Raw genomic sequence first — 12,409 nt, 5'->3', positions numbered from 1 at the left:
TGCGTACTGCACTATGTCAAAATGTTACTGCTTTGTAGCCATCCTATGATTCATTGAGAAATGATAACTCTGATATCCCTACTGTAGAGCTTTGCGTCGGCGACACGCACCGAACGTGAAACCGCACTACGTCTGTCGTAGAAGCAGTAGGAGGCTGTCGTCTGCTAGAACAAAAACAAAACAAAGAAATGCGAAAATATTCATAAGTTGTAACTTGTTTTTTTGGAATAACCGTTTATCACTTTTAAAGTTATTTTGCCAGATAACATACTTTTCTTTTCAGTTTATAGCAGCGACAGATGTTTTTTTTTTTATTTTCCTCACACAGATATCCAAGTCAAATCCATTCACAGCTAAAGCCACATGTTGTTTGTCTTCTTTGTTTCTGTGGGCATGCCGTTTGGGTGCGTCTCTCATGTGTTCACGCTGCTACACACGAGAGCATGAAATGTTAAATTTACGCAAAGAAGCGCTGTTCCTCGTTCGTGTGATGTGCTAAGATTGCGCCCTATTCCCGCGGTTGTTCGAGTGCGGATCAAGTGCGAGTCGTCCAAGGAATCGGCGGGTTGGGCGGGCGCTCGAAGGACTCCAAGGTGACGGCTGACGCCTGTGGTCGCTTCCCTAAGGACAGTGTGAAAGAAACTAAAGGTAAGGGGGACACTTTTTTATGTAGACCAAGTATGCCACTCAGTGCAAGTGTGTGTTGCTGCACTCGAACGAGGCGTCGTGAAACGGCAACCTTACGCGCCTTTGCGAGTGCGGTTGCCGATTCGCTTTGACAACGCTAACGGAAGCAGAGCCATGGCGCATCGGCGCGGCCTTACTGGAGCTAATTCGAGACATGTGCGGCAACATGCATGTGTATGGTGATCGATTTTTTTATATGTGCAATGTAGTGAGGAAGACGCACACGGCGCTTGCTACGTTGTTGATTAAACGAAGCCTGCAGTGCCATTTGATGCAAAGCAGCATTTTGTTTACGTTCGCGAGCGATACAATTTGTAACTTGGCTCGATTCACCTAGCCAACCGCCTAAGTGGGTTGATTAGCATACGTTCGCGGTAGAGCGTTATTATGCCCCTAAACAGTGGCGTGTGCTCGTTGAAAGATATAATGTGTGTGCCTAGTGTAGGGAGAGAGAGAGAGGTGTTCGTGCAATCTGCATGTGTACCTGCAAGACGCCTTTGCTTGTAACTAATAATGTACCGGCCAGCACCTACATTGTACGCCTGACTTTGAAAAAATTTTGCATGCACAATGTGAGATTTTGTAATCTGCCAGAGTTGCTTTTTATAAAATATTACACTGCCAGCATGTTCAAAATATGTTTCGCTGCTGTGTGGCAGGGGTGCGGTTATCACGCTGTTGTGTAGTTGCTGATGCAAGCACTTATAGTTTTGATGCGTTAATATTTCTCATCTAACTCATCAGGTGTTTGGCTGTTTCAGCACAAACAAGGCAAAGAGAGAAGGAAGACGGGTAATGGCAGGACCAGTGCCGACTTTTGTTTGCAGGAGAATACCCATGTTGGTGTATTTATTGTGACAGCCTTTCTGTGTTGCTTTTTTGACGAATTTGTGCAACAACACAGTTGTCAGCAATATGAGAGAGAACACTGAAATTAGCTTTTAAAGACCATGGTGACTAAATGCCTAGTAACTCACAGCACAAAGTAACAACAAAAAACATCAGTATGATCAATGTGGATGAGTACAGTCTTGCATCTAAAAAATATATTGTGCAAAATGTTGCCTAAGTAAGAAACTTCTCTATGTTTGCAAATAGTGTGACGTCCCTGATAGACCGCTGAGATGTATGCGATCCTAAACCTGTAGCCTAATATATACGTAATCTTTTGTGCAGTTACATCGCTGCATTTGACACCTACAACTTATTTGCATATTTACATTGCTCCCTTAGGACCTAACACACAAACTTGTTGTTTGCATTGTCACTTCATGAATATCGAGCGGTAAAGGTACTGAGTATATGTGAAACAAGAATCTCTGCTTATTACATGAAGAAATATGAGGCCTTCGATAAAATGAGTTATACCTTTATTGAGCTTGTGTACTCGTCGGGGCGATTCATACATGCAGCTTCAGCAAATGGTATCTTCCAGCCCGGTGACCTTGCAATTTTTTTCTGCACACAGCGCAAACACCGAGATGTACCCACTCGCAGATGGTCACGTCAAGTGCATATTTACCTTGACTAAAATGTCGAATCAAGTTTTTTCATCGACCGGTCCATGCCATGAATGCTAACGTCTTCGCAAACAAGACACATTGTTATTGACACTGCACACACCACACACAGTATTCTCAGTTGAACCGATATTCTCAATACCTTTCAATGCACACTACATGCCGCCATCAACAGTGCACATTTTTGAAGACTATGCCACTGTTGCTCGCACAGTCCACCACGTGTGTTCACTTCTTCAAGATAAACAGACAGCGTGGCAAATATTTTACCACACAGTTTACCACACAGCTGGATGTTTGCTGACACATACTACAGCTAATGTCAACACTGTAACGTGAAGTGTAAGCTTTGAGAAATTAAAACTTGCCTCAAACACCGCACGACTGTACCGGGCTGAGCCACCAGCGGGAGTTTTTAGATGCGGAGCATCTTATACTCGCGCCTTGTAGTGCGCCGTCCGCGCCGTCCGCACCGCTTCTCGAACATTCGACAGCTGACGCGCGCGCATGCGCCGTCGCGCCGTCGCCCACTCTTCCACCATCTGTGCATCCCTTCCTCCTCTACACACCGCGCGCGCTTCACTCCTCCACCATCTGTGCACCCTTCCTCCTCTACACACCGCGTTCGACATCTACAATTCTCCTGATTCTCCAGTGGACGCGCATGTGGCGTCGCGCTTCGAGAACATTCAACAGCTGACAGTGCATGCGCCGTCGTGCTGTATATATACTCAAGGTCGGCGCTCGCTGGCTCAGTTGCCGCTCGTCGGTTGGTTTGTACAGCGCGTCGACGTCCAAGGTCGCGGTGAAATGAATTCCAACGAATCCACAAACACAATGATCGACGTCCCTTCGACCAGCGCCGCCCTTTCGCATACGTGTGTACGTGTTCACTCATTTAACACCCCCTCCTACAACCACGTTAACCAATTTAGCCATCGACCCAAGTAAGTCGCAATTTAACACCCCATTTCACAACCACGTTAACCAATTTAGCCATCGACCCAAGTAAGTGGCACTTTAACACCCCGTTAAACAAATATATGGTCCGCATCCTCCTCAGTGTTCCCCCGAGGGAAGCTGCGGGCAATTTTTTTTTCAGCCACACCTTTTACATGTGCCAGTGACATCATGCTGTGACGTACCTCGGTAGGGGCCTATCGCTGCATACTTTATGTGAATGAGGGTCCTGTTAGTGAAAGCAGGCATTGTTGATTTCGTAACTTGTTCATGCCCAACTGGACCTTCTTTGCACAAGTTGTCTGACTGATATTCAGGCGAACTTTTGTGTAATAAATTATACAGTTGGCAGTCTGTGCTTGCCCCATACTGTTGTTACTGGTGTTTCTTGTTGTTACTTTGCACTGCTCATTACTACTCACCTACAGAAACTCGCCTATTTTGCCGCTGTTTTGGACAAGATGCAGCTGGCAAGTGCGATAGTGTTCATAACTCTAAATTCTCGAGCAAAAATTATCGTTTCATAATCAGTTAGTTGCATTCATATCAGTACATTATAAGAAATCATTGATTAAACATGAATCCGTGTTCCTTTACATAATGCTCACAACTTTTATATCAAATTGAATGGTGTTTATAAAAAACATGGGTTTTAGCTATACTTCATGCTCTTTTCTCGAAGAGCTGACAAAACGCTATTCCATGCTTACTTGCCATGAATTGGACTGTGTTCGAAATACATTGCAATTCTTCACCGGACTGCCAGTACACTTCACATTGGAAGAACATTTATTAACTATGGATTGATTAATTAAGAACGGAAAGAAAGAAGCGGCAGGCCGGGATACTTAGTATTGGCATCCGTTTTGCTACCCAGCGCATTATCATGCAAACTTCCTATAGAGTGGTTATGCGTCTTGCATGTCTGTCTGTAAACCAAGAACTTTGGGTAGAACTATATTTATCTTACAAATGGTTGCAGGACTGTGGAGGCTGTAGGGCTGCTTAGGAATTGTGGAATCATCCCTGGACATGTGTTCGACCTTGCTGCATCAGCTCCTTGGTGTTTTCACGGCATCTTTACAGATGTGTTGGGTGAGTAAAGCAAGCAGGTTTCAACACAAGGAAAAGTATGATATGGCAGCACCTCTTGTGCGTGCCTTACACCCAAAGTATATAAAATATTTATCTTGCCTTGTGACCTGTAATTTTTAAAGAGACACTTCTTTTTGCTTTATATTTGAGTCTTGATGCTTCGACAGCAATGTATTTGTGTTTGACAGCAAGTGTTCTTGAACAAATAACTGATCTCAATAATGACAAAACACCCTTCAGACTTGGTCCTTAGCATAAGCTAGCACTTATCTGCAGCAGATTCAATTATTCATTTTTTGCTAGGATGATAATGGGCAAGTAGCAAAGACAAGTTCAGATTGGAGTGGTCGGTGAGGTCTGTTTAGGTTCTGCCATATTGCTTTGAAACCAGAGTTACTTGTGGCCACATATACAATGAAGCCACATGACGTACATTCTAAATGAGATTACCATATCACATTTCACTGCATCTTAGTATGTGCCAAACAAATGCAGATATCATTAGCTTGCCACTATAAAGGAATCCTAAACCAACACAAGGTTGAAATTTAGTCGTGGTGTTGCAGCTGTGTATGACTCTACAATGGATGCGTAGCCGTGATAATTTGTCTTTATGTTGTCGCAATAGTAATGTTACACACATTGTACGATACAAAAGAAGTCCTCGCTTATTTCGCTTTTTTCGCTATGCTTCATTCTTGTCTCTTCTTGCCATGTGCTCCTCCTCACTGTACAAGGAGCAAGAGCAGTGGGCACACAAACACGTATTTAAAAAAAAATGTTGTAAGGTGAGCACTGAGAAGCTGAACACTTCCAAAGGGCTCAAAGAGGTAAAGGTATTGTTTCTAGCTCCTTTTTGGGCACCCATAGCTAGTTGTGCTGCTGCAGTTAAAAAATGAGTTAAATGTTAAAAATTAATTGGAGATGGTTTGGCACCCATAATTGCAGTTACATACAGAACTAGGTTTCAATGCGTAAGCAAAATCTGTTCACTCTAAATCAATCCTAATGATATCTGAAATTCAGGAAATATTCACAGAAAAGCCCAGGAAAAGGCTAAGTGGTTGCCCCTTGAATGTGAAGGAGATACCTTTTTTCTAAAAGGTCAATAGACAGTCTAGTAGTCTCGATATTACATGCACTATAAAATATTCTGGTGTGGTGCTTTTCATGCATGTTATAATGAGGGGGTTTTTAATATAACTGTTGTCACTTTGCCCTGCATTGCTGAAATTGTTCACATAGTTATAATACATGAATCACTTTATGCCTTTTGATTTTATGCAAATGGTTTGCTTACCCAGTCGGTTTAACTTGACTTGGATAAAATCATAAATGCTCTAAACTTTTTTTTACTATACAGCAGGTTTATTTTTAAAATACGCGACCATTGATGTGAACGCACTTGGTGGCGTGCTTGATTAATCCTTCACTATTACCACTCTAACTACACCTGCTACAGTGCATAGTGTGACAAAAGTAATGATACTTAACATTACTGGCAGCATACACTTTTATGTCTCAAAATAGGTTAAAAAGCCTGGTAAAAATGTGTGTACGTTTTTTTGTCTCCAACTAAATATTCTGGTCTACTCAAAGTAGCTTCCGCTCTTTTAAGTTCCTCAAACTTTTAGCTGTTCAAAAGAAGTATCAATGCCATATACTTTCTTTGTCAGCCTACTCACCACTCTAATAATGAGAATTACCCGACAACATTACCCAGTAAAATAAAGGGATGTTATAAAAAGTAATGTCAATTTAATTGTCAAAATGTTGCCAAGTTACGTTTTTGTTCACTTTTCTTTTCACAATTTTGTTAAAGCTACTTTTGATAACATCCCCTATAGTTTGTTTGGCATCATTTTCTGCTAGTTCTCATTATGATGTGTTCAACAAAGACAATAAACCCTTAAATTTATAGTTCTTTCCTTTACTCATGAATCTGAAACAGTGAATCTTAGTAATCTTAGCAGTGTGTGACTTGTTTTTTTTTTGATCAGTTGTGCATGTGTTCAAGTACATGCATTTAGGTGGGAGGGCGAACTATTGCCTCCTCCTGTGACTAGCAGATTTTCTGAGAACTGACAGATGCATAATGCTGCCAAAGAAGTATAGTGATATTGGAAGTAATCGTAATGTAATTGCAATCGTAATGTAATTGCCAGTAGGCAAAAAAAGGTGTCCCACACTCAACATAATGGTAACAGGCAGCGCTGACTGACTCTTCCATGTATAAATGCGCATATATACCGTACAAAATGGAAGAGGGATAGCCGCAATGGTAGCTCAGTTGATAGAGCATCGGACATGTTATTCGAAGTTCCCAGGCTCGGTGTCTGTCCAGGGCAGGTTATCTTTTTTCCTTCTACTTTTCTTTCTTCACAATTACAACACTTCTATTCTTCTTGAAGATTTTCTGGTGTAAAAAAGGTACCTTGTAATCTGAAGAGGCAAACAGAATGTGCCAGTGTACGAGTTAACTCTTGTAGTGATTACAAGTAAGATATAATTTGAAGAATAAATCATTCTGCCACTTGCCTAAAGAATGGCTACAGGACATGGCGCTGGATGCACTTTGTTATTTTTGAATCAAGCTAACTTGTATTCTATATTTATAAATTACATGGGATACACATGACGGTATCACACACTTTAGCGCCACAAAGATTATGCAGCGAACAATCTTATAAATGCAAAATTGCATAAGGATAAGGTGAAAACTGCACCCTCAACGAGAATGTACAGAAAGCACAGGGTGCAGGCGTCATTCCTTCTGCCCGTGCTTTTTAAGTGCGAGCTGTTTTCACCTCGTTTTGACCAACTAACTAGATTGAGATGTGTTGTTATAGTGCAAGAGGATGCTCCATGGGAAACTAGGTTTGTCTCAAACTCTGTGTGTGTCTTTCAACCTATAAAGTGCCCGGTTCAAGAGTTCATGCAGACCACACCGTGTACAACAGCACCGTGTAAAATGTACCCTGTAAATAAAATAAAATGGACCATGTAAATAAACAGGATCGTGTAAAATGTCGTTTTCGTGTGCAGCTGTAGTTGTGGTTGTGCTGAATGACCTTTCTTTATATACACTACATAACAAACTTGCTCCTTTAGAGTCGAGTGCACCTTCGGATCGATTGTAAATGTTTGCATATGCGAGGCCTTAAGTTTTATAAGAAATTCTTCAGTGTGCCACGAGGAAATGTGTGTTCAGCGAAAATTTGTATATCATTATATACAACTCTTAAAGCCTCGTCTACAACTTTATGCAGGTTGACCTTGAGCAGAAAACGAGGAGCGGCAGCAGCCCCCAGAAAAGAGCAAGCACCCTCCAAGCTCCCGGAGCTCTCTTCAACAGGAACAGCAAGGTCACGGTGTGGCATTGAAAACCATTGCAAGGAGTGCCTTATCAGTACACTGTGCTGCTCTTTCATCACAGAAGACGAAGTTGACCACTCCAGAGGAACTTCACGCTGTGTATTGTGAGTGCTTCAGTGGTTTTGTTTTTGTCCAGCCAGCAGTTAAGAAATCTTGTGTCAGAGTCAGCCAGGATGACTAGAGGGAGTCGGGCAGGCATGTTTGGACATTTGTCGAGCCAAGTAGTGCCAATTTTTGCACTGGTCCTGTTGGAGTTACTGCCACAATCACAGAAGCTACGTCACCTCTCTAAATGTACAGATGTGTCGGGGAAGATTAGCTGCATTAGGTTTTTCTATAACTGATAGCTGCCAACATTCTTCATTACACAGGAGTTTTGTTCCTCACTTATGGGTTTAAGGCCTTCTACAGAAAAAATGCAACACGCCTACTTCCAGAAGACTCCAAGGCCCTACTTGTAGGTTGTTTCGGCTTGTATCATAAGCACCTCGTTTGGGGTACATGAACATTTTATAAACATGTACAGCGAAAGATTTGGGTGGCTGGTCGTTTTGTCGTTAACTTGTTCCTCGCAGTATTCTTAAGCATGTTGTGCATTACGTTGTCAATCTGGTTCATGTGCATAGAAGACATTACGTAGTTTCAGGCTACAGTATAAAAAGCCTGGAAGCAAGCTATCAATAATTTTTAACAGAGTTGCTTAGTCTGATACATGATACATCACTAAACTTTCGTGCATATTCATCAATGTAAGCTCGTCTTAGTGTTATCCAAAATGAAGATGCGAGTCGACAGATGGAAGCATCCAGTGGGGTAATCAGGGTGAACAGTAGAAGTGCTTCGGACAGGCTGGCCGATGTTGCGATAGGAGGACCTATTTTTTAGAAGTCACCTTGTCATCCTTGGCGTGTTAGTTTAAATGGGGTCAGTAATGACATCATCTTTTGGTGTAGGTGTGTGTGCCTAATGGAAATGTTTGTCTGAAAAAAAAACCTATAACGCAGAAGAGTGCAGCCCTTGCTTCTTTTCAAGTTAGGTTGCGCTGATACAAAGTGTTCTCCTGTCGGAGGTTGGGGGTAAGGGAAGCAAAAAAAAAGATAAATATTAGAAAAGAAGAAAAAAGAAGAAAGAAAAGGGGAATGCAAAGTAAAAGTAGTGCTACACTGCTCCTACTTTGCATCCCCCCTTTTCTTCTTTTTTTCCCTTGTTTTCTTTTTTCACCTTTTTTGTTACATTTGCATTGTCCCATCTAGTGCGTGAATCAATGACACATGGCTTTGCTATAGCAAAGATGCCTATGTGGTGTTGGATTGAACAGTGCATTGTACTTCATTTAGTTAATTACAGAGTGATCAGTCTTGCAATTAGTGCTTCCTGTCTATCACCACACATGTTCAAAGGAAAAGTTTGTGCTTGGCTCTTAGTATGCTGGTATATAGCTTGTGTCTTGGACTACTCAAAATGAATGTTATTTTGCTGCTGTTTATGGTAATGAATTTATCCAACATGAAATTATTTTGCCTTGTGAACTTTGTCGGACCTGCCTTTCTTTTTCTTTCCTATGCAGGCATTGTATGTGAGGGAAGCAGTAGCAGAGATGTGATAGCTTGAGCTTCGGAAGAATAAATTCTGGCAGTGAGGCAATTACGCATCAAACATCCCAGCCATTTTGCCAACCGTCCTAAATGTGTTTTGAAAAAAAAAATATTGTGCTCGTTTACTGTAATTTTCTGAAAACAGCAAAATGCTAAAGTATATCGCGGAGAACAAAATATTAGGCCACGTTGGTGCCTTCTGGACTTCCCGGGAAGTCGTCTGGGTGTTGTTTGTAAAATGTAAAAAGTGTTTCAAAAATACTGCCTCTTCTACACCAAATTCGGTCTAGGTATTAAGTAAAGGTGATTGTGTATAGTGCATGAAGCTCAGTAATATTAGTAAAATTTTTTCGCCAAATCAAAAGCAAGGAAGCAGTTCTCTTTATATGACAAGTTATATGATTACACTTTGTCTTAAAGTAGAAATGAATTTTTGAAGTTTTCTTATGATGGCTGTTTTCTTCATTTGATATACGACAGCTTCCGTTCCGAAGTTCCCCATGGCCCTCAATAGGAGACTTCAAAAATCATTTTCCTCATTTAAACAAAAATTGTAATGATAACACTTGCCATGTAACAAGAACTGTTTATTTGCTTTCAACTTACACATGAAAATAATTTTCAATTAGACAAACACACAGCTCAAATTGCGTCTCAATGTGGACAAAAACGATTATATAGTGATATTTCTAATCTGGACCTAACAATATTTTTTTCGTGAAATATAACTTCTGTGCAGTGAGTATTTGTGGCTCAAATATTCATACAAAATGCAATATTGCCATACAAGAAATGCAAACGATAAACAGTTTGGCTGAATGCTTCAAAGCCTATGTAGCGGAAAAATTGCACTAATGTTGCTTGGCTTCAAATACTTTAAGAAGCATCTTTACTTATTATGTAGATCAAATTTGATATGGCAAGAAAAAGCGGTACTTTGAAATTTTTCTCACAAATAACACCCGCACGACATTCTGCGAAATTCTGAAGGTACCCACGTGAACACTACATTTTTCTCTTCAAAACATTTCTGCAAATAACTATTTTCAGAAGAGTAAATTACCATCATTTTTTAAACTATACATCTGTGATGGTCGCCAGGCAGTATGGTTTGTATGTTTGGTGTAGAATAGCCCAGTGCGAAAAACAACAAATGGCTGAGCATCCTTTGACACTCCGGCAATTTCGAAAGCATTTGTTTGTTAGCAGCAATTCAGTTAAGCCCTTGTCTTTATGCTTAGGCGCAGAAACATAACACAAGTAACCAAAGTAGTCCTAATAGTCATGTAGTCTCGCTGTTCCAAGGCTTGTGGAGCCTAATTTAGTGCAAGCTTCACCAATTTTTAAAAAATTCATATTCAACCAACAGGTTTTGGAGGCACAGTACATTTTCAGTTAACTTGTTTCACACCAGTTACTTAGATAAAAAGCGGAAAGTAGAGGTAAAACTACCATTTTAAAGGCATTGTAGGTAATAACAAAAGGCACTGCTTTCTTTTTTTGTGTGGTGCTTTGCCTGAACGCTGTGCTTTTTGTGGTGTAGTTCATTGTCTAGTGAACATAGGCCTTAAAAACTAACATTAGCAGTGTTGGGGTCGATTTCTTGGTTATAGTCATAGTAGCCATATTAAAAATTATGACCTAAAACTTGATTGTTCTTTTGAAGATTTTTTCCTTGCATAATGATATTTGAGAGTCTTAGTCAATTTTGTTGTAAGAAAACGTGATGTCATAACAGGGTCACTTTTTGTAGAGTCATTCAGTTCTACCTTACCTTTTACATTCCTAATAGAGCAGTTATTTTCAATATCGGTATTTAAAATGGAATGAGCATGCTGTATGTAGTAAGGTGTAAGCACTTACAGATAGCACATGCACCCAACTTTTCTGTTGGCAGTTTATATCTGTTATTCTTGATTTATATGTGGGGTTTCACATCCGAAAACCACTATATGATTATAAGAGACGCCGTAGTGGAGGGCACTGGAAACTTCGACCACTTGGGGTTCTTTAACGTACACCCAAATCTGAGCACACATGCCTACAGCATTTCTGCCTCCATCGGAAATGGAGCCGGGGTTTGATACCGCGACATGCGGGTCAGCAGCCGAATTTCTGTTACTTTTGCTCCCCTATATGTGTGCAGTTCAGTTATAGTTATCTGGCTTCCACAGATTTTTAATGGCACCTGCCTGGTCCTGCTTGCTTTCATGGTGATTTTAACCTTCATAAGTTGAATAAGTTTAACTCTCAAAATTGTTCAAGATGCCAATTTTGTGCACAAACTGTATAGTATAAAGGCAGCAGATGTACATGCACACACTATTAAATGTACATTGAGAGCTTTCACTTGCAGTTCCTAAAGTTTTACTGTGCAGGAAGCATTTAAATCATAATTTCATAAGGACATATTAATCGATTATGTCTACCTTTGAAAATCGTGACAACCTAGTTATTTTCACTGTGATAAGCATGCTATTTTTTATGTGGCAGAACTAATTTATACACTCATTCCTTCTATTATTCACATATGCATAACATGAAGGATTGTGTGCCTTACATTTTCAGTTTCATTCTGTGTGTTATATTTCTTGTGCATGTAAACTATTGTGCTAACATGTGTCTCTGACATTATTTGTGCCAATTATTTTCATTTCCAGGTGCCTATGAAGGACACATAAGTTCTAAGGCAGTGACCTTCAAAATTTACAGTGGTGCCGGAGCCTCAAGCAGCATTTCGCCAATCTCCACAAGGCATTCATGAGATAAACACAGCGCCACACTTTCACAGTGCTATGAATATTATTAGTGTTTAAACATTTTGTTCTAAAATTGCTGTTACATTGTGCCACCATCCTGTGGCTTAGGTGGAGCTCGTGAAATTACGGTGCAGTCACCTCATTTGTGTACGATCAACAGTGCAATGTTACTATTCACAGCTGGAGCATACAGACAAATAAAAAAAATATATTGATTGTAGCAGGGCTGATGTGTATAATACTGCTTCTCTATTGATATTATTAACTTTATAAGTTCTTTTAGTCTTGCATAGAACACTGCATTAATGTGTTGCAATGTAACCATAATTTATGATCGCTAGCATGTTGATTTAGTAGTTTTGTATTGTATTTTATTTAAAAGGTAATTTTGCTTCCGCATCACGGCATTTAGAAAGAT

The 12,409-nt window shown here is 40.3% G+C and overlaps 1 long non-coding RNA gene across 1 annotated transcript; it reads left to right on the top strand.

Moving 5' to 3' along the window:
- Positions 1–4,189: 4,189 nt before the first annotated feature.
- Positions 4,190–12,021, top strand: LOC142768730 (uncharacterized). The gene is made up of 3 exons (XR_012885416.1): positions 4,190–4,262; positions 7,532–7,741; positions 11,893–12,021. It is a non-coding gene; the product is annotated as an uncharacterized LOC142768730 (long non-coding RNA).
- Positions 12,022–12,409: the final 388 nt, after the last annotated feature.

The sequence above is a fragment of the Rhipicephalus microplus genome, chromosome 1 (genome assembly GCF_043290135.1).
Source record: "Rhipicephalus microplus isolate Deutch F79 chromosome 1, USDA_Rmic, whole genome shotgun sequence".
Taxonomy (NCBI): domain Eukaryota; kingdom Metazoa; phylum Arthropoda; class Arachnida; order Ixodida; family Ixodidae; genus Rhipicephalus; species Rhipicephalus microplus.
The sequence above is the reverse complement of the archived record's forward strand: the minus strand, read 5'-3'. Positions and strand labels throughout refer to the sequence as shown.